The sequence below is a fragment of the Galeopterus variegatus genome, unplaced genomic scaffold (assembly GCF_000696425.1).
Source record: "Galeopterus variegatus unplaced genomic scaffold, G_variegatus-3.0.2 Scaffold2057, whole genome shotgun sequence".
NCBI lineage: Eukaryota > Metazoa > Chordata > Mammalia > Dermoptera > Cynocephalidae > Galeopterus > Galeopterus variegatus.
Window position 1 is genome coordinate 216,612 of NW_007728168.1, and position 18,573 is coordinate 235,184.

Below are 18,573 nucleotides of genomic sequence, written 5' to 3' on the forward strand. Positions count from 1 at the left end.
CAGTAAGAAATGCAAAACATTCCACGGCCTTAGATTTTCACTGTGGTCCTCTTCCACCCTCGTCCTTGTCGTAAGCTGTAAAAGCTTTACATGTGTGTAATTTGGGAGTCATGAAATTAATGCTGCATTGACTGTTAAATATTAAGTGGATCTTTGAAACTTCTGGGAGTTTCCACAGCACTGATGAGTGGGGTTGCCCTGGAGGAAGGTGCAGTGAGCCACATGCCGAGCCTTCCACAGTGAGTGGCACTCCCTGTCCCTCCTTGTCCCTCTCTCTCTTCCCCTCCATCTCCCTCTCTCCTCTCTCTTTCCTTACCTCTCCCTCCCTCTCTCCTGTCTCTCTCCCCCTCCCTCTTTTTCTTCCTCTCTCTCTCCCACTTTGCAGGGAGCTGGCTGCCATGTTGTCAAGACACTCAAGCAGCCCTACAGAAAGGCCATGAGGCAAGGAAATGGGGCCTCCTACCCACCAGCAGCAGAACCTGACAGCTGTGAGGAGCCACTTGGAAGCCAATCCTGCAGCCCCACCAACATCTTGACTGCAGCCTCAGCAGAGACCCTGAGCCAGAACCCCCTGAAGCTGCTCCAGACTGGAGACCCACAGAAATGGAAATCATAAATTACTCTTGTTTAAAGCCACAGAGTTCTGGAGCAAGTTGTTATGCGGTAATTGATAACTAATACAAAAATGAATCAAAGCTACCCAGCGCTTTTTACTGAAGGCTTCCGGTGAGGAACAGTGTATTGATGCCAGTGTACTGAAACACTGTGGAGGCTTAGTTTTAATTTGGGAATTCTGAAATGGGTTCCTTGTTGGGTATCTTAGAGTGAGCTCATCTCTGAAAGCAGCTGCAATCATGAGAAGATGCTGCTTGGAAATGAGTGGGGAGAGAAGTCAGGAGAAAATAATGGAAGTTACAGCAGGGGCTGTACACATTGGCTGCTCTATGCAACAAGGTGGGTCTGTCTGGAGTTAGGGGCTACAGCTCGGCCCCATCACAGGAGGTAATGCTGTGGGCATCCTGGACTGGTTCTGGGATAGGCAGGCTCCACTCCAACAATGCAGACAACTATCAACACTCGTCCACAGTAGGGGAGGGAAGATAAATTATTCAAAATAAAAAACCTGGTTGTGTTTTGTCCAAGGAGATAATCATATGCCTTGAATGAATATCCCAGCTGTCTGACTCCATATATAACTAATACCTCTTGATCTCAAATTACTTAAAAAGGCAATTTGTAACCTATTCATATTTAAAGAGGCCCAGCTCCATGTTCCAAATTCTGTGCAGTTCTCTGGGGAGGTGGTGCAGTAGGTGTTCTAAGTGGTAACTGGCACCTTTGGTCTGGAGACTGCAGTCTGCAGGAAGCTTAGAGGAAGCAGCCTTCACACCTGTCCCTTTGGCAAGTGTCATGAGTTGTGGGGTGGGAATGGGACAGGTTTAGGGAACTGGTTTTACTTATGAGGCCCCCAGTATCAAACTGCTGGCACTAACTCAAGGACCCATGGTCTCACTAACTGAACCCTCTGTAGTCCTCACTGAAGGCTATAGCAGTCTGCCCTGCAGCACCGCAGATTTCTTTGGGAAGTCCTAAGGACTTTCTTATCCCCACCACAGCCTCCTAGGAGACCGTTCAGAAAAAGAGGCTTTCCAAGTGAAAAGAGGTTTCTTGGAATGGCTACAAGGCACTTAAAGAATTATTAAATACTTAACCATGTGCCAGGCATCATGCTGAGTCACTTGTGTGTACTATGGATCTAACCCTCTTGGTGGCCCAGGAGGTAGTCAGTAATATTGCTCATTTACAGACAAGGAGGTTGAGGCTGGTGCAGGCTGAGCAGTGGGTACCGCAGACAGTGTGAGTCAGAGAGGATCTGGAAATTTCCACCCGATCTGCCTGACTCCAAAGCCCCTCTCAACCACTGCCTTTGGGACAGTGTTCTTTGGGGACTTCACACCTCGAAAAAATGCTTTCTTCTTTCCATTCAGATCATGGACTGAGAGAATATACAGTGCTGAGAGACATAAGGCCAAGAATGCAGAATTTAAGAAATTTTTATTGCATCAAGAGCCTCATTTTCTGTGGGATGTTAGGCATGCTTCAGAGCTGGACTGTTTGCCAACTCACTTTTAGGGCGCGGATTGCATACTGGGTTGAAGCTGCTGATGGGCACTGTTGGGCATTCTCAAGTCCAAGTCCTGTGACTGCAATGATGCAATCTAGAGGTTTCTAAAGGTGTGAATCTCCATTGTGAGCTGAATCAGGATACATGGGTCTCTCCTGTGTGTACATTCTGAGCACCCACGGGGGTCTAGGGGTGCGAGCTTCAACTGCAAAGCCAGACATGTGGCCCCCATCGAGGAAGCAGAACCCGTCCATGCTTGTCTTTCCAGGTCTTCTCTCCACTTGCCGATCAGCCCTGTCCTGTCTGACTAAACCACAACTAGTGAGTTCTCTGCAGGGGCAGCAGAAAAGTAGGGCAACCAGACTATGTGGGTCACGCAAGTGTAGGCTGCACCTGATGTCGTCAGTAGGCTGATGGCCACCACCTGAGCAGCTGGCCAGTGCACTTCTAACTTGGTTTACAAATAAAACAGCAAAACTGAAGATGTCTATTGGTCAGAAATCCTTCTCAGAAAAGATATTAACCCTTCCCAGAAACAAAGCTCTCACTATTGCCTTATTAGCAATATCAATAGAGAAGCAAACTATATTGACATTATTGAATCTATTTCTTTTCCAGAGTGTGAGAAAATGTATCTTATCCTCTGCCTCCCCGAGCTGTGATTGAGTTTCTACAGAAGCACTTCTTTTACCATGGGACTCTCGGCCACACTCACCAGGGCAAGGTGGGGGCTGCAGACCTGCAGGGAGGGGTACAGTTGAACTCCAGACTAGGCTGGGCATGTCCATAGTGGCCATGAACTAAACCTCAAGCTAACTGGGCATCATTATTTATGAATAATGTCTATTTCTGCAAATGGATTTTAGATATGTGTTGGCTTGGCTCTGTCCCAACTGGTCTCCACAGTTCTGCTGGGACCTGGAGGTGGAGACAGCCTGCAGGCAAGCGAGAGGAGAAGAAATAGAGGATGGAGGCAGCTGCTCTCCTGACAGTGACCGTCATTAAATTTTCAAGCCACGGCAGCATGGAAGATCTATTTTAAATCATGGTGTATTTTATTCTTTATTAATGTAATCACATTTGAACCAAACATTTACTAGTTCACTAAATGGCTCAACTACAACAGATAAAACCCATACTCTGGGCTCCTTTGTAAAGATGGTAAGTGATGTCCTGCTGAGGTTGGGCCCTGTACACAAATGCACATCATTGCTGTAATCTAAGACTCCAATCAATGTTTAGTGCATCTTCCACATGAGAAAAAGCTCAGCTTCTTCTGAGCAATTGGCTGATTTATGGAAGCCATGAATTCTACGCCTGATTATGTTCCCTCTCTGCTTTGGTGAGCAGGAGCCTTGCACCAAATGAGCTTTTGGCATAATACCTTTTACTTTACCAACTGTACTACTGGCTTAATTTTATGTTCTCTTTGCCCCATGGTCCTCATTTAATCTTTCTCAGCAGAAAAAAGCCCATTATAAACTAATTCATGCACTGTATAAGACTTGGAAAATAAAGAAAATTAAGGTGACCTTCAATCGCATCACTCATAACACTGACATACTGGTGTATTTATTTTTCCTTCAATGTACACCATTCACGTCACGGAGATCACATTGTAATTGTAACTATGGGCTGCCATTGCAAACTGATACGTGTCACGAGCATTTCTCACTGCAGGAGCATGTTCTGGGTCTTTCCCTTTCTCTTTTTCAGGCATCAACTAGGTCTGCCATGGTGAGGTTTTCTCTTTATTTAGTGGAAGGGTCAAATTTTAAGTCAGCACATAAAGCACCTCATAAAAATTACATGTTGAAACAGATCATTAAAATCCTTTAGGGTGGAGACCAGCACACAATATCTCTTCCTAAGTCCAACTGTTCATTTCTCTTCTAGGATTAGAACAAATTGCTGTTTCTTCAATTAAGCACCATAGGAAACACTGGCTTACTTCTCAGTCATACCATAGAAAACACACCAATCTTTCAACATCAGAGTTACATGAAGTGCGGTGATACATTCACAATCATGGGGAGCAGGTGGGACCTGAAACCCACTGGGGAAACAAGAGACACATGAGTGCCATGGACTGAATATTCCCCCAACTCACTGAAGCTTAAGTTTGTGTCCCTCAAAATTCTAGACTTTAGAAACTTGGCCCCAAGGGCTGGCCCGTGGCTCACTTGGGAGAATGCGGTGCTGATAACACCAGGGCCATGGGTTTGGATCCTACAGAGGGATGGCCGGTTTGCTCACTGGCTGAGTGTGGTGCTGACAACACCAAGCCAAGGGTTAAGATCCCCTTACCAGTCATCTTTAAAAAAAATAAAAAGAAACTTGGCCCCAAGGGCTGGCCCGTGGCTCACTTGGGAGAATGCGGTGCTGATAACACCAGGGCCATGGGTTTGGATCCTACAGAGGGATGGCCGGTTTGCTCACTGGCTGAGTGTGGTGCTGACAACACCAAGCCAAGGGTTAAGATCCCCTTACCAGTCATCTTTAAAAAAAATAAAAAGAAACTTGGCCCCAACTGTGACAGTGTTAAGAGGGTTGGGAAATCCTATCATGGTAACTGAAAGGTGGGGACTTGAATTGGTGATTAGATTGTGAGGATCCAGTCATCTTTAAAAAAAATAAACAGAAACTTGGCCCCAACTGTGACAGTGTTAAGAGGGTGGGAAATCCTATCATGGTAACTGAAAGGTGGGGACTTGAATTGGTGATTAGATTGTGAGGACTGTGCCCTAGCAATTGGATTAATAAATTGATGGTTTAATGGTGCTCATGGGTGTGGTTGTGATGACTTTAAAAGGAGCCGACTGAGAAGCTTAGCTTGCTCTCTGCTCCACCATTCTTACCATGTGACATCCTGCATTGCTGCAGAGTCACACCCAAGAACAAGGCTCTCACTAGATATGTTCCCTTGACTTTGGACTTCCTAGCCTCCAAAACTATAAGCAACAAATTTTGTTTTCTTATGAATTACCTAGTTCCAGTTATTATTTTGTTATAAGCAACAGAAATGGGCTAATACAACAAGTCACACTCACTCAGTGATAGTGGGTCCCTACGCTATTTAAATCCTCACCTCTCTCTTTCTCTAAGTTGAGTCAGGCTGAGATAAATGCTCCTAAGATATGACTTAACTAATCCTCTGGTTTCTCAACCCCAAACCCCCATGCTTAGCTGTCAATTGCCATTACCTGGAAACCACCCCCAGAGTTTCAGGAGGGACTCAACCCAACGGAGCACAAGGGTGACACCATCTCCAGGTATATTAGTTTGTTTCTATTGCTTATAACAAAATACTTCCAACTGGGTACTTCGTAAGAAAATGAAATTTTCTGTTTACAGTTTTGGAGGCTAGGAAGTCCAAAGTCCAGGGAATATATCTGGTGAAGTTGTTGTTGGTGGTTGACAGTGACACAGGAGTCTCACATGGCAGAATGACAGAGCAGAGAGAGACTAATCTGCTCACTTATTCTCCTTTTAAAGCCACCAGAACCACTCCCATCATTCCAAGAATGGATCAATCCATTAACGAGGGTACAGTTCTCACAATTCAATCTCACCTCTTCAAGGCCCCACCTTTCAATTACCATAATAGGATATTCCTCCCGCAACAGTTACAGTGGGAATTAAGCTTCTAGTACATGGACTTTGGGGGACACAATTCCATCCACTGCACCAGGCATCAGTCAGTGGGAAAGGGTATTTCTGACACTCATCACAGTGGTCTCCTGAGTTTAAGTCTCTCCACCACTGAAGACAACAGATACTTTGCTTACTTGGATGGAGCAGAAATGTTGGTATAGGGTGGAAGAGGAGAAAGACTCTGCTATGGTTTGAATGTGTTGCCTGAAAAGCATGTGCTGGAAACTTAATCCCCAATGCAGGAGTGTAGGGGGGTGGAGCTTACTGGGAGGTGTTCAGGTCATGAGGGCTCCACCCACACGCAGGGATTAATGCTGCTATAGAAAGGGCATGGGCTGTGAGTTTGGCTCTCTCTCACCCTGTCTGCTCTTGTGCCATGTGATGATACAGCAAGAAGGCCTTCACCAGATGCCAGCCTGTCAATCGTGGACTTAGCCTCCAGAACCAGGAGCCAATATATTTCTGTTCATTATAAATTACCCACTCTCAGGTACTGTTATAGCAGCACAAAACAGACTAAGACAGTCTCTTTAGGTCTTTCTCACATCAAACGAAACATATTACGATGATGAAGGCAAGTGATTAAGAGAATAAATCCTGCAGCCAGACTACTTGGATCCAAGTCATGTGATCCTGGGCAAGTTAGCTAACCTCTCTGTGCTTTAGTTTCCTCATCTGTAAATTGTGATAACAACACCCTCTTCACAGGGCTGTTGTACAAATTAAATGAGTTAATATCTGAACATGCTCAGGAGAGGTGGCTGACTCATAATGGACACAACACAAGTGTGTGTTGAGTGAGGTAAGCACATGTGCCGGGACAGCAGCCCTGGGGAGGCTCACCGTCTATTCCATCTTCCCCAGCTGCTCCTCAGATGGAGGTAAGCGGTTCCTCTGACTGTTCCTCTGTATGATGGCACTTCAAAGAGTTCATGGAAAAATAGAATTAAAAGATAATATGAATCTTTCCATGAACGTTTTGAAGTGCCCTACTATTATATATTTAATGACAAAAAACTTGAGGACTAGGAAAACCGACTTGCAAAACTATTCCAATGGACTTGACTTTTTCACTCTCAAATCACCCTAAGACTCAGAATCCTCTCACTCAGATACTATAAAAATTTCCTGCAATGTTGTGTGGAGGTGAGTGAAAAAAATAATCCGTGCACAATTTAGAAAGTTATCAATTTAGAATTTTCAGTATCAAGTTATGTGCTTTGTATTTCTGAAAACAAATATCTTTTAACTGTGTTTTAAGATTCAAGAAGTGTTATAATGTAAAAAAAAAAAAGGCTGAGTGGAGAACTAAATCCCAGAAACAAGTTCAGATTAGGGTGCAGTCACTTCCTTGCTTTTCCTTCTATCCCACAGCAGGCTGTGGCTCTATTTCATGTCCACTTTCCATAAAGAAATGAAGGGTGAGTTTGTGGGTGCACATGTGTGTGTGAGAGGGAGAGAGGTCATTTCACTAGAGTAGTTTGACTAAGCCTGTGGATACCAGGAAACTCACCCAAGAGGTTCATTCACTTGCTATGGTGGTGAGTTTGAGCTTCATTTAAGTCCACAATTTGAGTCTAATTTAAGTCCATACCTCAGAATGTTCATTCATTCAAAAACATTTATCATACATCTACGGTGTGCCAGGCCCCTGGGAAATTCATCAGTGAGCAAAACAGGCAAAATTCCTTTGTACTCACCAAACTTAAGTTCTAGTGATGTTTTAAAGACTGATTTATAAACACTCCACTAGTCTAATTGAATAGGTTTCTGGTATAGTCCAGGAGTTAGATTTTGCATCCATCAGGGTTGTGATTTTTAGCCTACTAAAGTTTGAGAATTATTGTCTTAGGTCTTCTGAAATCAATCACTGATCAGTTATTGAATGCTCAGCCATTTTCACTTAATGAATAAAAATTAAGGGCTGGCTGAGTACTTGATTGGGATAACATTTTCTCATTTCGAGTGAGAAAGTGGATGGCCCTTGTGTTCCAATGAACTTTTGAGGCCTTTACTTTTCCATGCTTATGTGAAGGGAGCCAGATACTTTTGCATAGCTGAAGAAGAGACGGTTGTGAAAGAGTAGTTTGGACAATAACGTGCTTGGTCTTAGGGGTCGGAGGCAATAATAACGGTTAATAATAATAGCAGCTTATGCTTTCTGAATTCTCCAGGTACATTAGGTCTGCTGTTAAGTGCTTTATGTGAATTACATGTTGATTCCTCATAACAATAAGGAAGGAATCCTGGAAGGTATAGTTACTGTTATTAGCACCATTATCCCCATTTTGTAAATGAGGAAACAGATACTTGAGATAGTTTACCTAAGGTCAGTTAGGATTCAAACCCAGGCAGTGTGACCAGAGATAGATATAGCCTTGTGCTAACTACTGTCTGCTCAAAGTGACCTTGAGGAAGGCCCAGGGGTTTCCAAAAGCAGTGGTTACCAACTGGCTTTCTGGGTTATATACATAGGAATCACTTGGGAGCTGTTCAGAAATATAGAATGCTGGGTTCTACTCCATGGAGATTCCCATTCTGTAGGACTAGGTGGTGTTACACAATCTTGACCATGTGTCACCTGGAGAGTACTGGAAGAGCTTGTCCAGATGCAGATTGGGACCCTATCCCCAAAGTGTCAGATTTTGTAGGTCATTTGCAGTTTTAACATGTTTTCAGGTAATGCAGATTCCCCTTCTCTGGGGATAGTGCTTGGAAAAGCACTGTACTAGGCACTGGTTCCCGACTCTGGCTGGATGTTACCGTCACCTGGGAAGCATTCAAAACAATACTCAGGCCCAGGCCCTGGCCCAGACCAACCACATCAGCATCTCTGGGGTTGGAGCCTGGGCATCCCTGGTATGCAAAAGATTTCCAGGTGATTTTAATAAACAGACAGGGTTGAGGTGCACTGGTCTAGGGAATCCTGGAATTTGCACCCCTTACCCATTCTTTGGATGATTCTGATGCACATATAACAGCTGTTGTAATGCCTTTTTTTGTTGGTTATTTATTTATTTTTTTTAGTGTGACTTTCTTTCCTTGGGGGAGAAAAGCTGGTTACATTCAGAGTTCGGAAGGATGGCTCGTGTGTGTTCAAATGATGGGAGTCTCTATCTTGAGAACATTTTATTAAAAAGTAATCAGTGATGGCCACTGTCCCTTGTTAGTACCACCAGTGAGAGAAGGTCGCTTCTGATGTCATTTGTGAGGGGCTTCAGCATGTCAAAGCAGAAGGGGCCTGGTAGTCTAGTGCTTGTTAGACTTTCATGTCATGCTACAATGCAGATGTGGATTCAGTAGGTCTTGGGTGGGGCCTGAGATTCTACATTTCTAACAAGCTCCCAAGTGATGGTGATGCTCTGGTCCCCAGACCACTTTTGAGGTGGAGCAAAGATAGAGTACATTTTGATAGGCCAGGAAACTGAAGTACATAGAGGTGACTTGGTTTGTCCAAGGTCCAACAACTTGTTGGAAATGGGATAAGACACGAAGCCAGGAACCCATCACAGCTTTATGTCTATCTTTCAAGCAGATGTTATTGTTTCGTCTAAGCTGTCTATAGCAGTTGCATTACACTGGCCAGATAAAACAATCTAGTTTTGCCATTTTTACTTACATCTGTTCTAATTATCTGATTGTATTTCTGTGAATTGAGATATTTGTATCTGTTCATTCTCTACCATATTAAGGGTCTTGGGGATCTAGCCTGCACGGTTTGTAACAGAACTGGTTAAGGATAGAAAGAGAATGTCTGGTAATCCTTGACTGGAACAACCACAAAGAATGAAAACAACTGTTTTATCAGCGTATGTGTGCCCCTGAGGAGCTGTAGCAAGTGGGTATAGAGGTCTGATCTGTGGCAGTCAGCTAGTTGTGTTTTCTTAGTATAGCTTTATTTTACAAGTTTAACTTTATAATAGTTACTTTGTATAAGTTCCTGAAAATCATGGGGCTGTTTTGCTGAACACAGAAATTTCTAAGGGGGTTGGGGCTGACATTTGCAGGCTTATCAGGTTGAGCACTTAATTTGGTTCTGGAGTTTGATTTGGTTGCATGGTATCAAATCCTGATCAAACAGATAAGTGGTTGCAATCTTTTTTTTTACTGGTTTACCTTGAAATCTCATCATACTCTTCAATTAAACAGAAATGGCAACAGACCATTGTTCCTGAGGGTCCCGCCCAAACCACTGGGTTGTTGGCAGCGTGTTTAATATTTGATGAATAATACATTGGAATTTAAAAATAAATTTTAAGAATAGGTACATGTACTATGTATCTATATATTATAAAAGGGAACATTAGAATCTAACATTTGTGGAGTCTTTGAAGTGTCTTTACCAAACCCCAGTTTTTTAAGGTTATACCTGGAAAAACATTTGCACCAGATTCCACACAGATTGAGGCGCAGCCTGGAAACTGGCATGTCTTTGCCAGTGGTTAGTAGTAGGGGCTGGATGAAGAAGGATGGCTCAGTACAGGATTTCTTAACCTCAGCACCATTGACATTTTGGGCTGGATATTACTTTGTTGCAGGGGACTGTCCTATCCATCGTAGAATGTTTATTTGGCACCATTCCTGACTTCTATCCTCTCAATGACACCATCACCAACGAAATGACAACCAAAAATGTCTCTAGAAATTGTCAAATGTCCTCTGGGGGTCAAAGTCACCCCCAGTTGAGAATCACTGGCTTAGTATAACAGTAAAGTGTGTGACCTATCTTTGCATTTTAAAGAAACTGGTACAATAGGAGATGGGTAGTTCAGTTCATGTTACTGGAGTCAGATAACTTGGGTTTGAGTCTCAGTTCTGCCAAGCTTCAGTTTCCTTATCTGTAAAATGGGGATAATGGTAGTGCCTGTTTCCAAAGGGTTGTTGGGAGATTAAATGACGTAGGGTTTGTAATGAGCTGAGCAGTTCAATGGCACATAGAAGAAAGCTTGATAAATGCAAGCTGCTCTTTTTACTACTGAGAACTATGAAGTACTTGTTTACAGATTTAAAATATGCCTTATCCTGACAGGCATTGTATATTTTTCATAGAAGAAAGCTTGATAAATGCAAGCTGCTCTTTTTACTACTGAGAGCTATGAAGTACTTGTTTACAGATTTAAAATATGCCTTATCCTGACAGGCATTGTATATTTTTTATTTCCTTGTCAGGAACATCACACATGATAAATTTGATAACCTGGACTATCTTTGCTGGGTAACAAAGATTTATGACTTCTGTTGGTTGCTGTTTGCATTTCTCTTATGTCACTTAAAAATTCTGCCTAGTCCTTCTTCCATTTCACTAGAATATAAGCTCTTCTGAAGGGCTGAGATTGTGTCTTACCGGTATTTATGTTCCTATAGCACCACTCAGTAATTCTTGGGACATAGTAGGTGTATGACAAGGGGTACGAATGTGTTTAAATACATCACTGTGGGCAGAAAGGAAACAGTACCTAAGTGAGATTGGGGTAGGTGTGTATTAGAGATAGCAATCAAAGGGTGCTTTGTGAATTTTTTAATAACAGCCCCTTTCATAACATGAAAGGTCAATAATACTTTTATTTTTGTATTTAATCAAATAATTTGAGATGGATGTTGGACTTCTTTGTCAACCTGATTTTTTTCCAGGCATCTCAAATCTTGATTTCCGCTCTCTTTATTACATGAATTTGCATCATGGCTATGACATCGCTTAAACAATGGGTAACCCCAGTTGGACAGGTTTATATTCAGATGACTATCTTCTAATTTTCAAAATGCTTGGAGGTTAGCTGTCTTTTAAAAACAATATTACCTTTTTACAAAAATGACAAGTAGTGTTACCCTTTGGATCATGACATTTTCTTAAACTTTGGCAATTGTCATTCATTCCTGCAGGAGACTTGCAAAAAATTTAAACAAGTGTTTTCCTACTTGTGGATGGATGATCCTGCACAGACAAATTCATTCCTTCCTATTCCCAAACACTGTGCCTTCCTGAATTTTGAGGTTGCGATGAAGCACCAGAATAAATGGCTTTGGTTGAAAAATCACAAATTTTTCAAGGCTTGAAAATGGATGTGTGTGGTAGTAGCCCAGCCTGAGGGGACTGGAAGATTCTTTTCACTAGGGCTTTGGCGAGGCTGCCTGTAGGGAAGACAGTCTTGTGTCAATAGTTTTTAAGTTGATTCAGTAAGCATTGTTGATGATTGAAATTGAAGAATTGTGAAGACAATTCATCTTGAGGAACAGAGAGCGTCGGGTGTGAGCCAGGCTGCTGGGAGCAGACATTGACATACGGGCCGTCATCAAACTAATTGTTGTTTGAATTACCTGTTATGATCCGATGACAAATCTGCCTTGCTCCTGCCACTGGAGCAGAAAATGTAGCTTGAATTGGCGTGATGTTAGCAAGTGTAAACTGTACTTCAACAAGATGGATAAACCCAATTATGGGGCAGACCTGTAGAGAGAAAATCCATTTAAATCTCGTAATGTTAAGCAGAGCTGTGTTTAATTCATTTGGACCAATTTGGGAATGATGTATGAGTGTTGGTGAACATTAGTCAAAGGGGGGACCACTTGGGGGAAAGGGATGTGCCAATGCTGCAGGCCACTCTGAGGAGACAGCTGGGGTGTCGTCTCGGCAGCCTGCTCTAATGGCGGGGAAAGGCAGAAATGACAAAACGATGTACTGACTGCTGTTGGGGAGCAGGGCTGTGTAAATGAACCAATAAGGAAAACACATGAAGCAGAAAGGAAGGGAGGTGTTTTTCCTAAATGCTATTGACAGTCCAAAATATGAAGGAAATTTGAGGTTCCTCTTCTGCGTTTCCAGCCCCTGCTACGCTTATGGGCTCTTCTCAGCCTTGTAACAGGAGGCCTAAAAGAGTTCTTGCTAGAAAGCTCCGTGGTGATTTAATTTTACCTGTTTTTTTAGTTTTTTAAATGTGGCTACTAGAACTTTTTTTTTTTTTTGGCACTGGCCAGTTCAGGGAACTGAACCTGTGACCTTGGTGTTATAAGGCTGTGCTTTAACCAACTGCGCTTAACTGGCCTCAATGGTGATTTAAAAGAGAGAGAGAGAAAGAAAAAAGACAGCTTAATTTAAATTGATATCTGGGGGCATTTGATTTTCTATTGGAAAGCAGCTAAGAGGGGATTATATGCTGAAATATATACATATATATATAAAATGCATATTTGAAGGAGAGTTTGGAAGGTCTTGTCTATTTAAAAATTTCTCTCTCTCTCTCTCTCTCTCTCTCTCTCTCTCTCTCTCTATATATATATATATATATATATATATATATATATATTTTTTGTGACTGGTAAGGGGATCGGAACCCTTGGCTTGGTGTCGCCCGCACCATGCTCAGTGAGTGAGCGCACCGGCCATCCCTATATAGGATCCGAACCTGCAGCCTCGGTGCTCCCAGTGCCACTGTACTCCCAGCGCTGCACTCTCCTGAGTGAGCCACGGGTTCGGCCCTCTATATTTTTATTTTAATAGCTACTGAGTGGTGACCAAGCCTTGCGCATAGTAGGTGCTAAATATATACTGATTATGTGAATGAAAAAATTGAGCTTAAGAGAGGTAGCTTTGAGAGCTAGACACTGGTGTTTTCCACATCTCAGACTCGTTAGGATGTATGAGGACCTCATATCCCAGTTTCACCCAGTGGTCATTCCTGGCTGGCATTCCCAGGAATTTTGTGATTTTTATATAAAAATTTATGATTGTGCTTTTTGTCCCTGCTTCTAAGTGTTGGTTTTGCTAAGGATGTTCTTAGAAGATTCCAGCTTCCTTTTATTTTGGGAGGAGCTAATAAAGCCTCCCAGTGAGTTGTTAATGTTTGATTTTTCTCTTTTGGGTTGGGGGTTTTCTTTCTTTTCTTTTGTGGAGTGGACTGGGCTTAGAGACTTTGCTTGTTGAAAGGAGAACTTAAAAGACTATAGTGCATGTGGAGCTTGGCACTGGATTACCAAGAGATGCATGGTTGTGTACTCTCGCCCCCAGCAGCACCCATACATCTAATGTTGGGAGTGCTTGGGTGTAAGTGGAGGTAAAGCTCAAGGAGTTTTTTTCTGTAACTGGGGGGCAGTTCATGGTATAGAGTCATGGTATACATTTAGTGCCCATTACGGACAAATCTTTTCTCCCAAAGGTAAATTTGGTGGGATTTTACTTGCTGGCTTTCTCCCAAGTTTCAACTCAGTCAAAGAACCAGTAAAGGGATGGTAAAAAAAAAAAAATGAAGACCTTGTATAACGTTTCATCACTTTGAATTCTGAGAATCTGAATATTCCAGTCTAGTAAAACACTTTGGGAAAATTTAAAGTACCTCTCCACCAAAAAGCCCGCAGTCCAAGTAGCCGTCAGTTTGACCTGCCTGATGGTAGACCTCCAGATCATTTAAGAACAAGTAAGTGTTGTAATTAAAGGAACTTGGAAGAAACATACTGGGATGTGTTTCCGAATCTGAAGATCTTTGCACTGAAAGAAGCAGACATCCATTTCATTCCATGAGTTTATGGAGGTCTCTGTCTGGTTTGGCTCGGAAGCAGTTGTCAGATTTATACTCCTGAGGGTGGGGTATAGACAATGTGAATTGGGCAGGCAGTCAATAAGAGACTTTCTGGAGAACAGACCCTTAAGGAAAAGAAAGCATCCACTTTGTGGGCTAGAATGGCCTGTGTATGTTGGGGGTAAGTCTTTTCAGGGGCATTTGGTTTTTTTTTCCTGGTAAACTTGCTGCTTTCTGGTATTATAGCACAGCTGAAATCTTGCAGTAATGTGCAAAGAGGAATTTTTGTCCTTTTGATTAGCTCCTAACATGTAAATAAATAGCAAAAGACCTAGGATTATTTAATATGATACAGAAATGAAATAGTGAGATATCTAGATAAGGGCTTTTTTTGATTTATGGAATGTATGAGACTCAATTTAGGAGTGTTCCAGAAGTCACAAGGTTTTGAACTTGATTCTTATCCTTAAAATCAAAAACAAACCTCCCCCGCTTTCCTCCTCCCAGTCTTCAGTCACTTAGTTTTTATTCTGGAATCCAGCAGCCTTTATTTCTTAATAATTGCTGAAGAAGCCAAGAGTTTCCTGTTAATTAAAAAAAAAAAAAAAAGAAAGAAAGAAAGAAAGAAAAAACTCATTGACCCAATGTATAAAGATATTTTTTCTTGAAAGAGAATTTAAAGGAAGGTTCGAAAGTGCTCTTAAGCTAAGGACATGTTTACCAAACCACCAATGTTTTTATGTTCCCTATTTGGGTTTTCTTAAAACTTGTCACTGTTGCCACATTTTCATAATTGTGAGTGAAAGCAGATGACAAATATCTCCCCCCACAGAAGACCTTATTTGTGCAGCCATTTGTGTCTGAAGAATTGGCACTCAGGGCTTCATTCGGGAGCCAGGAAAAGGCTTTTATAACCTGGTGGACCTCCTTCCTTGGAAGAGGACCCCCTACTCTATCCCTCCCCCGCCAAAAAAAAAAAAAAAAATTAGTGTTTTGCTTGGGTGACTTTTTAGTTGGCTTAAATTTGCAAGTTTATCGCTGTCAGAAAATAAATCCTAATATATTACTCCTGACATGATTTTGTCATTTTAGGATAGTTCATAAAAAGCACCAAGATAGTTGTTTTTGCAGATTGGGTTGGGTGCCCCTGCCACCCTCAGCAGTTTATTTAATAGTAATAAGTTGAAAGTTGTTTGGTGTTTCCTGCCTCCACCCTCATTGAAATTTTTGGCCAAGATGATAATCTCCAGTCACCTTGGTTTGCATAGCAGTTAAAGGAGCTTGGCAATGCCTTAAGTGTGACAGAAACCAATGATCTGGCATGTAAAAAGTACACACACAAAACCACATGCCACATGCAAAGCAGATATGGTTTTGATTTTGGCCTCAATGGTTCTGTTATCATTTCTTTTGCCCTGAGAGCACATTTTTATCTTTCGGTCTGACTTCTGGTTCGGTCATAGTTTGTGGTTTCCATTTGCCATGGCAGCTCATGAATTTGGCTGTTTAGGAAACAAGGTGACCAGGGCTCCTGGCTGGTGGAAGTCTAAGGAAAGGCAGCCCTAGGATGACATTCCCAGGAAATATGGAAATTAAAGATCTCCTGTGGTGCCTGGGACCCTCGCAAGTTGCTGCTGGGCCACTGTTCCTTTCTTGGGTACCCGGCTTGGGTTTCTTCTCCCTTTTTCTGTTTCTTTTTCTGTGTTCCCTTTTCCTGGGGTTACTTCTCCCTTTCTCTGTGTTCCTTATGTAATACCTCTAAGGTCTATTTTGGAAACATCTAGATCAACTTGTGATTGATCTTCCTGTTCTGTGTGTTCCCCCTGAGTCCCTGCTTTTCTGTCATCTTTTTTGCCAGGGAATATTTTTTCCTCCTTAACTTGTTTCCAGGTCAAACTTTCCCCATCAAGTATGAACTTTTTGTTTATCCCCGTATTTGGTTTCCACCACTTTTGTTTTTTACAAAAGTCTGAAAATTTTACGTTGGTCAAATTACTCAATTACTCCATGCCTCCATTTTTTTATCTGTGAAAAATGGGTTTTGTAATTGGACTTGCATATCAGGAGGGTTACTGTGAGAACACACATACGAAAGGTTTAATGGTTTTATTGTTACCAGTGGAGTGTCCCCGTGCAAACCAGGCCAGTTGATCACCCACCCTAAGAACACAGTTGTTATTAAAACTCTTGCCAAGTTTACAGGCTGGTGATATATTGTATTGCCTATCTTTTCATGCTTTTCTTTCTCTTCACAAAAGAACCGGGTCATGAGTTACTTCTGGTGCGCGAGAGTAGGCCAGAGTACCTTTTGAAGAGAGATAGGGTGAAAGAGTCCATGTTGTGACATAATTTATCACCCCGTGGAGGGAAAACAAAAAACCTATAGGGGAGACCGGACTTAGAATGATTCAGCTTCTGATGGGCATGAAATTAGTGACAGCAAGAAAGGGATTTGTGGCCTTTTGGTTGTAATGTCTGCTCTCTCCTTTGGTCGAATTCTATTGCTTAGAACTTCATTAAAATAATATAATTAAAAGTTATCCTTTTCGGTTCTCAAAAGGCAGAGAGGTCTGGCTCCTCCTGGCTTGCTAATTTAATAACACTTAGTTCTTTCATTATGAGGGACTTTCCTCGGGCCGCTGTGGTCAGACTGTTGTTTGTCTGAGTTTGTAATAAGCGTGTCACAGCCTCCTCCTCCTTCAATTTGCCTTAGGACAAGTGGTGCTATTTGGTTAGTAGGGACAAGAGACCTTTGGGACTTGTGATTGGTAGCTCACTGCTCCCGGGTCCTTGGTGCCAGCACTTTATGGGGAGAAGGTGCTGGCATCTCTGTAGTTGCCTACAACACAGGTCACGCTTGCTGGAAATTTCTTGTGGGGCTCTCCTGAGCAAGAAATCAGTTACAGGCCAGCGAACCCAGGCCTGTTCACACTTAAACTTGGATAACAGTGCTGCAGTAAGGAGCTTGTCCAGAACGATTTATTCTCAGTAGTGGTTAAGACATGACTTCTATTCTCCCAATCCACATGAAAGCAGCCACTGTTTCTTGAACACCTCTTGGTTCCAGAAGGTACAGTTCAGCCCTCCCTCATTTGCAGAAGGCTGAATTAGAACACAATGCTTTGAGATCTGTCTGAATTTGTTGCTATCTTTCTTTAGCTTTCTTTAGCTCAGAGTCCAAAATGAAAAGAGAAAGAGTGAAATATGAGGAATCAGAAAGCAGCCTTTGGTCAATGGACTTTTTTTTTTTTCTCACTTTTTGGCTTGGGGAGGTGTAAAACAATAGATCAGTGAGATTACACTCTCCCACCCCTTCCCAACCCCCTTAAAAAAAAAAGGCCTTGTGTTTCAGCAGGCTTTTTTAGTCAGAAAGTTTTTTTTTTTGGGCATTTGCCAGACCTCTGTAGATGTTCAGTGGCCTTAGGCTGCTGAAGTTGCTTCTACTTTCTTCCACTAATCCACTCTTGTTTGTGCTGGGCATCCTTGGCTGGTGGCATGGTTTTTTTTTTTTTTGCATGACCAGCACTTTGCCATTTTAATTGGTTAGTTCCTCTAAGTGATGGTTTCTTCCCTTCCTGTCAGAAATGTCTTAATTTACTTAATCTATCGGTCCCACCCTTTTTAGTCCCCCCCAGCCCCAAATGAACACCACCAACACAACTGTTTCCCCTGGCAGCACTTGGTGAGATGAGGCATTTTTCTCTGGGGGAGAACCTTGTCTTTGTGGATGGCAGTGACAAAGAATTAATTAAGGGAGAGGATGAAGCTTAATAATTGGAGTTAGGGGCCCAGGAGCTCAGAGCACTCGGAGGTGTGCTATTAAATTATCTGGCTGTGGCTGGCTTATTCTCTGGGTCTCCTTTTACTCATCTGTGAAATGCCTCCACAGGATGTATGCAGTGGTAGGACCAATTAGAAGCCATAAAAGTGTTGTTTTATCTGGAGTTAAAAGTTTTTGCTGTGAAAAGGGAGGCATTCTGGGATGATGGATAAGCACTTTGGCACTGAAGTCAGACATACCTGGGGACTAAAGCCAGCACTGTCCATTTTGTTTCTGCACGTGGGATCTTGGCCAGTTATTTAACCTTCTTGAGCCTCAGATTTATCTATAAAATTGGGGATAAAACCCTCCCAGAGGATTAAATGGGATAACATATGTACAGCACTGACACGAAGGCTGGCAGTAAGTGAAGAGTGACAGTGGGTAGGGAGAAGGGAATGACACCTGTAATCCTGTAAACTCTGACTGGAACTTCGGTCCATTTTGCTGCTAGTCAAGGCAAG